Here is a 10,819-nt window from a genome sequence, read left to right as displayed (position 1 = left end):
AGATTTCTGGAACATAGGGACCTGTTCTGCAGAGGTTGGAATCATCAGGGCCAGACCGGTTCCACCTAAACAGAACTGGGCTAACATCCTTGTGGGACACTTTGCCAGTGCTGTTAGAGAGTTTTCAAACTAACCTGGTCGGGTTTAGTGGGGGGTGGACTGGCAATAGAAAAAGTAAACAAAGGTTAATTGATTGTAAATAACTAGATTAAGTGCCTGAGATTTGAGCTCTGTAGTTCTGCTGGTGCTGGCACGGAAGCTAAGAACTTCAGTAATGGTGGATAGACCTCTCTGGTGCAGCCTTTGGTGGTGAGGGCTCTAGTGCAGGACCAGCAGTAGAGGCTGTTTAGCACAGGGCTAAATCGCTGGCTTTGAAAGCAGACCAAGGCAGGCCAGCAGCACGGTTCAATTCCCGTAACAGCTTCCCCGAACAGGCGCCGGAATGTGGCGACTAGGGGCTTTTCACAGTAACTTCATTTGAAGCCTACTTGTGACAATAAGCCATTTTCATTTTCAACTCAGAAATCTACAATCAGAAGGAGATTGCCGATTCCAGGTGATTGTATGACCATTCAGAGGATATCTGGGCACTGTATTGGCAGAGCATCTTTTTGCAAAGACTAGAGTAAGAAGGACATTGTATTCCCAAGTAGGATAAGTAGGGATGTATGTGTGTGTCTATCTGTGTGTGTGTCTGTGTGGGTGTACCTGCTTGGGTCCGTGCATGTGTGTCTCTGTGTGTGTGTATTTGCATGTGCGTCTGGCTGCATGTGTCTCTGTGAGTATCTGCACCTTTGTGTGTCTATCTGCATGTGTTTGTATCTGCGTGTGTGTTTGTGTGTGTGTCTCTGTGTGTTTGTGTGTGTATCTGCATGTGCGTGTGTGTGTCTCTGTGTATCTGCGTGTGTATCTGCGTGTGTGTAAGTCTGTGTTTCTGTGTGTGTATCTGCGTTTGTGTGGGTCTCTGTGTGTATATCTGCGTGTGGATCTGTGTGTGTGTGTCTATGTGCCCATGTGTGTGTGTCTGTATGTGCATGTGTGTCTGTGTGTGTGTCTGTGTGTGAGCTTGTAGCTTCCTGGGGGTACCCCTCGCTTCAGCGTAACAATTGTAAACACCCAAGACCGAGCCCTGCACTGGACACCCCTCGCACTCAGATCCCCCACCACCCGACTAATCAACACCCAGGACATTCCCAACTCCAGAGCAGATAAGTGCACTTTACACTGTTTTAATTCCAGCAGACTGTGGTCAGGATTCTACAGACCCCAGCTACCTGTTTCCTGGCGCGCGCCATTTGCTGGCGGTGGGATTCTATCTTCCCGTTGCTTGTCAATGGCATTTCCCATTGAAGCCACCCCACGCCACCGGGAAACCCGGGAGTGGGGGTGCGCTGCCAGCGGGGAAAGAGAATTCCAATGGCCGGAAAATTCCGGCTCATCCCTTTCTGGCGCTGGCTGGAGGTTATGGCTCATTGTATTTGTCATGATGTAATCCATTGTAGAATATTACTTTGCACTGCATGTCTGATGTAATAAAGTTTAATATTTGATGCCTATATTTGAGTGTGCTCTCAACATTTCTTGCAATTCCAATGTCTGAACAGCAGATTAACCCATCAAAGGTGTAAAGTTACACCCTACAGCATTCAGTGCTGATTTTGCTCATGTAATCACCGTTTTGAACTTTACAGGTCCTGTCCCCTTAATCGTGTGAGCTGAATGTGTATTCAATGAACAAGGGAACCCTGCCCACCCCCAACCACTGCCCCCCCCCCCCCCCCCCCCCCCCCCCCCCCCCCCACCACCACCACCACCACCATCCCCACCACACTAACACTATGCTATGTCTTGGGCTCATTCCAGGTGAGGTCCTTTTGACTTCCTTTTCAGTTGCAACGCGAGTGGAAGCATTGTGTCGTTTGCTTATTGAAGACGTGTACAAAAGATTTTAGATTCCCCAGAGGGTGGTGCTGGACGGTGAGGAGTTGGTCAGTGGAGTTGAAAGACCTGTCAAGAGAAAATTTGCTTTCAGTAATGGGGGCAATTGTAGTTGCACTTGGGCTGGGCATGCCTTTGCGACCAAGCCCAGGAAACAGAAAGGGGAAGCTCTACATAGAGTCAAGAACAAGGAGCGGAGCGCTCAGTAGAAGGCTGCACCCATCCAGGATGTTCCACATCCAGCTCAATCTGGACCAGTGCCAAGAAGTGCACTTGACTGTGCCACCTCTTCCAACTGGATCTGCCACCGCACACATTCAATGGCATTACCATTGCTGACAATCTGCCACTACCAATGTCTTGGGGTTACCATTGACCAGAACTAAACTGGACTAGCCATATAAATACTATGGCTGCAAAAGCAGGTCAGAGGCTAGGAATCCTGTGGTGAGTAACTCACCACGTGACTCTCCAAAGCTCGTCCACCATATGCAAAGCACACGTCAGGAGTGTGATGGCATATTCTCCACTTGCCTGGATGAATGCTGCTCCAACAACACAAGAGGTTTGGCACCATCCAGGACAAAGCAGCAGCTTGTTCTGTGCCTCATCCACAAACATTCATTCCCTCCAACACCAATACACAGTGGCAGCCATGTGTACCATTTACAAGATGCACTGCAAGAACTCACCAAGGCTCCATATGGCAGCACCTTGCAAACCCATGGCCAATACCCCATCTGGAAGGGCAAGAGGTGCAGACTCACTGGAACACCATCACCGGGAGGTTATCCTCCAAGCCACTCACCATCCTGACTTGCAAATATATCACTGTTCCTTCACTGTCATTGGGTTAAAATCCTTAACAGCACTGTGGGTGTATCTACACCACATGGACAGCAGGAAAGCAAATGGAATGTTGGCCCTTATTTCAAGGTGTTTGATGTATAAGAATAGGGAAGTCTTGCTTCAACTGTCCAAGGTACTGGTGAGACCACATCTGGAGTACTGGGATCAGTTTTAGTCCCCTAATTGAAGGAAATATATTACTCAATTGGAGGTGGTTCAGAGAAGGTTCACGAGGATGATCCTCGGTATGGAGGGCTTGTCTTTTGAGCAAAGGTTAAATATGTTGGGACTCTACTCATTGGAATTTAGAAGCAGAAGAGGTGATCTCATTGAAACATATAGGATTCTTAAAGAACTTGACAGGGTAATTGCTGAGAGGATGTTTCCCTCATGGGAGAGTCGAGGTCCAGAAGGCATAGGGCGCGATCTAGCGGAAATGAAACAGAGTCCCGCTTTGGGAACATTTAGCAGGGTGCTTCCCGGCACTTACAGCATTGAAAACAACCCCGCTATTAAATGGGACTCTGCTTCATTTCTGGGCCTTGGTGAGGCCTCGCATGGCCGCACTAATGATCTCAGCTCACCGCTGCTGACTCCGGATCCCCCAATGCCCCATGTTACCAATTAAGGGGTCATTGAGCCCCCCACACCCTACCTCATCAGAGCAGGGTACCCCTGGACCCGATCCCCGGCATAGGCAAGATACCACCGGGGCACCTTGGCACTGTCAGCCTGGCACCCTGGTAGTGCCACCTGGGCACCCTGGCATTGCTCAGGTGGCATTGCCAGGCTGCCAGTGCCATGGTGCTCGGGTGGCATCAGAGGTGTCAGAATATCACCCATCCCAGTCCCCGATCACCTGAGAGCCCCTCCCCCCAAAATGCCAGTTCGCCTGGTCCACGTTTGTGGAAACCAGTGCGAAACATCTCCCGCTCGGGTTCACCAAGGAGCAGAGGTCATTAGATCCCGCATCTTGGTAACTCCGACGCAGACATATTCAAGTGAGATGAACTACTCACTTGAATATGCAAATCTGCTTGTTAGATCTCGCAAGGCGTAACAAGCGTTAATAATTCTCGCGAGAAGCTTACTTGCCTCGCCGCAGCCTGAGTCGGGCGCGACAGGTCCATTAGTTTGTGCCCATTGTCTTAGAATAAGGGGGGCCAATTTAAGAAGAAATGAGGAGGTATTAGAAGAAGAGAAAATTCTTCTCTGAGGATTGCGAGACTTTGGAACTCCTTGTCACAGAGTGCTGTGGGGGCAGAGTCCTTGTGTATACTTAAGGCTGAGATAGATAGATTCATGATCAGTAAGGGAATTAAGGGTTATGGGGAAAAGGAAGGAAAGTGGAAATGAGGAATCAGCCTACTGAATAGCAGAGCAGGCTCGAGGGACCGAATGGCCTACTCCTGTTCCATTTTCTTATGGTCTTAGCTCAAGAAGACTACCACCTTCTCAAGGGCAATTAGGGACGAGCAATAAATGAATGAATTTAAAAAGAAACATGCTTTCTGACCACTCAATTAAGTCAGTGAAACACCATTTTCCCTTCAACAAATTTGTGCTGACTCCTTTCCGCCCTTGCCTGTCCACATGGCTGTTCATTTTCTCCAGGGTTACTGCTTTTAAAATTTTCTCCAACACAAGCATTAAACTGGCTGATCTGTAATTACCAGGTTTATCCTACCGTCATTTTTTGAACAATGTTTGCAATCCTCCAGTTCCTTTGGTGCCACAATTGTATCCATACAATCAATTCTACATGAGCCAATTATTAACATGCAAGTCCCATCCAGTATCCTTCCATTCTTCTCGTCAAGTGATTGAGCAGCACACATCCTGTATGACAGCTGCAATAAATACTTTCGCTATTTAACCTTACAATATTAAGCACTGGTGGAACCATTGCTTTACTGCAGGTTGTAAAAGATAATTAGCCAATCTGTACTTGAATGTGAGAATACACTTACTGCTGTAAGAAAAGACATAGCAAGCGAGGACAATTCATCTGATCCAAAACACTTCATTCAGATGCCAATGTCTGATTATTGATCGTTACCCCCCCCCCCCACCCCCCTGCCCCCCCCCCCCCTCGCCATTGCTACTTGGTGTACTTTCACCGTGGTTTAAGAGGACGTCTGACCACCACCTTCTTCAGTACCTAGGCATGGGTTATAGAATTTAACCTTGCCAATGAGGCCCATATCGCGAGAATGAAAAGCACAAACATTGTCCTCACATGTGAGGAACAGCACCTTCATCTTGCAATGAGGCACTTTACAGCCTTCTGGACCTAACATTGAGTTCAATACTTGAGATCATGAAGTCTTCCCCCCCATCTTGACACCTTTTTCAAACCAATACTTTTGTCCCCCACTCTCCCATAGGGCCATATGTTTTGCTTCACAGAGTGCTATCCCTTATTCTGCGGTTAGCACATTCTGCTATCTTATCTTTATGCCACTAGCAACACCTTCTTCAGTCTATAACACGACCATTAACACTCCCTTTGTCTTGTGCTCCGACACCTTTGTCAAATCTCCCACCTACCCCTGAACTATTTTACGTCAACTGCTCCTCCCTCTTTTAAACAATATGAAATCCAACACATTTCCCACTCCCGTTAGCGCTGAAGAGTCATATGGACTCGAAATGTTACCTCTTTCCCTCCCACGGATGCTGCCAGACCTGTTGAGTTTTCCAAAATTTTCTACATATTACCAACAAATGCATTTGCTTAAAATTGTCCCCAAGGAATCTGGGACAAATGAAAACTGGGAAATTGTAGTTGTTTCACTTTGGTAAGGCACCTAAGGGGTGATGTGAAAGTTGTGTTTACGAATGATCAGTGGTGTGGTATGGTAAATCATAAGTATTGTCAGAAATTAAATTATTATTTTTTCTATTAATTTAAAGCACCCAATTCATTTTTATTTTTAATTCATTTTTTTTTTCAATTAAGGGGCAATCGAGCATGGCCAATCCACGTACCCTGCACATCTTTGGGTTGTGGGGTGAGACCCACGCAGACACGGGAAGAATGTGCAAACTCCACACGGACAGTGACCCGGAGCTGTGATCGAACCTGGGTCTTGTGAATGTAAATGTAAATAATCTTTATTGTCACAAGTAGGCTTACATTAACACTGCAATGAAGTTACTGTGAACCGCCCCGAGTTGCCACATTCCAGCGCCAGTTCGGGTACGCAGAGGGAGAGTGCAGAATTCTCAGCTGGCACGGCAATTGAACCCGCGCTGCTGGCCTTGTTCTGCATCACAAACCTGCTGTCCAGCCCACTGAGCTAAACCAGCCCTGGGTCTTCAGTGCTGTCAGGCAGTAGTGCTAACCACCGCACCACCGTGCCGCCACCTGTAATTAAATTATGTATTAGTGATTCAAACTAGTATGAGATAACTTTAAAATAGATTCCTGCAACAAGTGATGAACATTTGAAGTAGAGTTACTGGTGAAGCTGTGGAGTCAACATCCTAGGCTGCATTAAAAAGATAGATGCTGCAGAGCAAGCAGAGTGCGGGTGTTCTGGATGGATGAACTGATACGGGTCGTGAGGTCAGCCGTGCCTATAATTGATTTGTGATCCTATAAGTCCTGTAAACAACGGCAGCACTAACAAAAGGCGATTGCCTTTTAGAGGCAAACTAGCGTAATTTTGTGTGTTTGGATCATAACCTCCAGGTTGTGTTGTAGCCAGACGATGAAAAGAAATTCATTTATATCGAACCAATGTTTGAAATGTGAAATGCCAACATCTAGTTAATTGCAACATTAGTTCCAACAAGCATTCAAAGAGTGTTTGCACAATATCCCACTGCTCAATCTCGCAGGGCAGAGGGGGATATCATATTGTCTTCAAGTGTTACTTCCTGGTAGTTCACAGAACTACCCCTTTTAAATTTCAGGATTAATACATTTATTGCAAATAATTTAAAACTCTTTAAAAAAAAAATGTTGATCCTTTTTTTAAACATTGATTCCGCATTATCTATTGCATTGAAAATTAGATCTAATTTATTTGTGTGACCTATGGGGATGGTTTTTCTGGTAAAATGGTAAAACCTTAAATTCTTCCACACAAAATAAATACACATAGGTGGGGTAACCATTGACCAGCCATGTAAAAAGTCTGGCTACAGTGCAAGTTAGTGGCTGGGGATTCTCTGGCACATAACTCACCTCCTGACTCACCAAAAGCCTGCCCACCATCTGCAAGGCACCAGTTTGGAGTGTGATGGAATTTTGACCACTTGCCTGGATGAGTGCAGCTCCAACAATACCCTAAAAGCTCTACAGCATCCAGGCCAAAGCAGCCCTCCACCACCGACGAACAGTGGCAGCTGTGTGTACCATCTACAAGATGCACTACAGGAACTTGTCAAGCTCACTACCATCTTAAAGGACAAGGGCAGCAGACTTATGGAAACACTGCCACCTGGAAGTTGCCGTCCAAGCCACTCATCATACTGACTTGTGAATATATTGCTGTGCCTTCCTGTCGTTGGGTAAAAAGCCTTAGCAGCACTGTGGCTGTACTTACACCACATCCTCTCCACTTGCCTGGAAGAGGGCAGCTCAAAAACACTGAAGAAGCTCAACACCATTGAGGACAAGGCAGCCTGCTTGATTGGCCCCTCATTCACCACCTTCAACATCTACTCTCTCCACCACCAATAAAACCGTGGCAGCAGTGTGTACTAACTACAAGATGCACCGCAGCAACTCACCAAGATTCCTTCGATAGCACCTTCCAAACTCATAACATCAGTCACCTAGATGGACATGGGCAGCAGATGCATGAGAATGTCACCACCTGCAAGTTGCCCTCGAAGCCACACACCATCCTAACTTGGAAATATATCGTAATTCCTTCACTGTCCCTGGGTCAAGATCCTGGAACTACCTTCCATACAGCTGGGAAACACATTCACTGGCTGTTAATGCCAGAATGCTGGGTTACATTCAAAGTCATCTGTCTCATTGAACGTTACATGACTTACCCAACAGCTGCTGGGTGATGGTGCTGGAGGGTAGGGGGGGGAGGGGGGTTGGATGATCCTGTTTGTCAACTAACCTGAGATAAACCCACAAGGGGTTGAGATCATGTCCAGTTTCTGACCTATTCCACTTTGAGGATTTAACTAATCGCCCAAACAAAAATCCACCACCCCTTAAGTAGTTAAAATTATGCCCATTTTCTTTAGTTTCTGTCATGTTCTCAGTATTTTCCATGGATAAGACCACCATTTTAGAATTTTATATGAGAAAAAAGGCACATTGAAGCTTTTCATCTTGCACTGCTCAGAACTTATGCCAGAATACCAAACATAAAGGGAACAACAATTTATACTTCATCAGAAGAGAATTTAAGATGATCAGTTGGGCTCACAGTGTGGCACACATACACCTTCTAGAAGCTACATTTGTTAATACACAGAGCATCATTCTTTGTAGACTGAAAGAGCATGTAAACACATTGCATATGTTTCAACTGAACAAAATAGGCCATGTTAATTCTCTGGTCCATTCCCCAGGGCACTATCTTGACCAATCAACCTCAATCTGCCTGGTTTGATTTTTTAAAATGCTTGCCAATTAACTGTTAGTCATCAGTTAACTGGTGCATTCTCCATGGCAACGCCTCTATCAATCAGAGTCCACTTGCCAACCAATCAGCACTCTTTTTTTCATCTCCCTTTGCATTTGGTATTCTTGGGAATGTTCTGATGGGTGTAAGTTGAAAAGCTTCGACATGTGTCTTTTTTCAACGATACTCAAGCACTTTACATCCAAGTGACTAATCTCACATTCCATATTCCTTCATAAAGATGCTAAAAAACAAATGAAATTCGGACTTTTCCACATAGAAGCACTGAGTAGTAAAACAAGAAAATTATGCAAAACTTCAAAATGCATTTTTTAGGCCTCAGCTTGCGTTCAATCCTGGCCTTCATATTTGAAGCAGTATGTCAAGGCCTTGGGGAAGAGTGTACAGGAGCATTATACTAACATTATAGCAAAGCTGAGGGCCTGTGGAGAGACTAGAGAAGCTGGGAGTTTTCACTTCAAGGTAGAGAAAGTGAGGGAGTGATTTAAAAGGTGTCCAAAATGATTAAGTGTTTCGATAAAGTAAATTAGAGAAAATTGCTTCCACTGGCAGCGGGTCAGTAAGAGATGACATACATTTAAAGCAATTGTCAAAAAAAATCAGAGGAGAATTATTCTTGTATGGCAAATTATGTTCTGAAATGCATTGCTTAAAAGGCCTGTGGAATCCGGTTCAATGGCAATTTTCAAAGGGAGTTTGGGTATTTACTCAAAAGGGAACACCTTCCAGGACCAAGGAGAAAGAACATATAAGGGGGAACAATTGGGCAACTCCTCCAAAAAACGAGCACAGACACAATGCACTGAACAACCTCCAATCTTGTATGATTCTATCATTCTATTTGCAATCCAATATTAGCATTGGATCCTTAACCTTGAGATATGGTCAAGCTGCACACAATAATGATAGTGGTCCCCACCTACCTTTTCACGTCATTTCTCTTTCAGTTTTGGTAGAAAATAGACACTTTTTTATGTCATCATGTAAACTCTCTTGTGGAGTTACAACTCACCGATGCTGCAACATCGTGGAAATAAGTTAAAACACATTCACAAGTGCACGAGAGAAAAAGATAGTGTGCGTGTGGCTGGCTTCAACAAACACAACGAAAGATCTATTAAACTGAGGACCAAGACTTGAACAGGGAGAACCCTAGAGTCTGCGGTTGCAGGGAATGGAGCCTTGGTTTTGAGGGGGCATGGTTCTGAGATTCAAAGGTGTGCCAACAAAAAGAACAAGGTGGCGCCTGAGGTCTGAATCTAAACAGGGAAGAGACTGGAATAGGGCTAAGAAGGCAAAATTGGAGAAGACATTACGATTGGTAAAAGGGGAGTCATTACGTCCTGGCCTTTTCAGCCTGATAGGAGTAGAGTCAAGGATTTAGAACAAAAATGAAATGGGATCTGGTACAAAAGGGGGTAAGAAGGCTGTTGGGCGTAAAGGAGGGAGGAGGTGGAGCTGGGTTTTGCAGAGAATGCCTTGGCGGGAAGAAGCTGCAGTACTCTGCGGCTGAACAAATGGAGGGATCTCAGGAGAGGTAGAATTCAGGTCCAGACAAGGTAGAGCACTGTGTAAGCCTATGATATTGTTCTGGTGAAGCAGGGACTGGGTGAAGTGATCAATGGAAAGAAGAAAAGAAAGCGGTCAAATATGAGTTGAAATTTCCGCAGACAAGATGAATGTACCCGAATGGAGGAATTAGATCAGCTTGTGTCCTTGCTCTTTCAGTCTGATTAGTTGCAAGGTCTTTATGACATGACAGCATTACATTTTGCACATTTGCAAAGTCATTCAGAAACAAATGTCTAATAATACCAGGAGATATAAATTACATAGCTCGTATCCTTGGAAACCAGTGTACAATCTGGCCTGCTGTGAGCACAGAATGGGTGCAGTAACTCGCCAAGGTTCCTTAGACAACACTTTCCAAACCCACACCCGCTATCATCCAGGAGTACAAGGGCGGCAGATACCTGGGAACCCCACCCCTGGAGGTTCCCCTCCCTGGAGGTTCTCCTCCAAGTCACCCACCATCCTGTTATGGGCCAGGGTTTAGAGAACCCCAAAGTGTATCATGGAATTCACCTGACCCACAACTTTTAATAGATTATGGTATGGGGAGCACACGGCCCACTCTACAGGTGTGGTACAGCAGAAATAGAAAAGTATTTTTTAAAGCAAAACAATGTTTATTCTATTAACTCAAGTTAACTTTTTTAAAACATACAGTGAACAGTTTAGCAACCATCAATTCAAATATAACCCCCAAAGAATACCTAAGTAATCCTTAATAACTTCCCAAACAACATCCAGAAGACTTAAAACACCTTTTACCAGAAGCACATCAGGTTAAAGTCACTACTGTTATTAGTTTTAAATCACCGGGATCGATTTACAGTCTTTAGATT

Source organism: Scyliorhinus torazame, chromosome 9, assembly GCF_047496885.1.
Source record: "Scyliorhinus torazame isolate Kashiwa2021f chromosome 9, sScyTor2.1, whole genome shotgun sequence".
NCBI classification, from domain to species: Eukaryota; Metazoa; Chordata; class Chondrichthyes; order Carcharhiniformes; family Scyliorhinidae; genus Scyliorhinus; species Scyliorhinus torazame.
Note: the sequence above shows the minus strand (reverse complement) of the source record.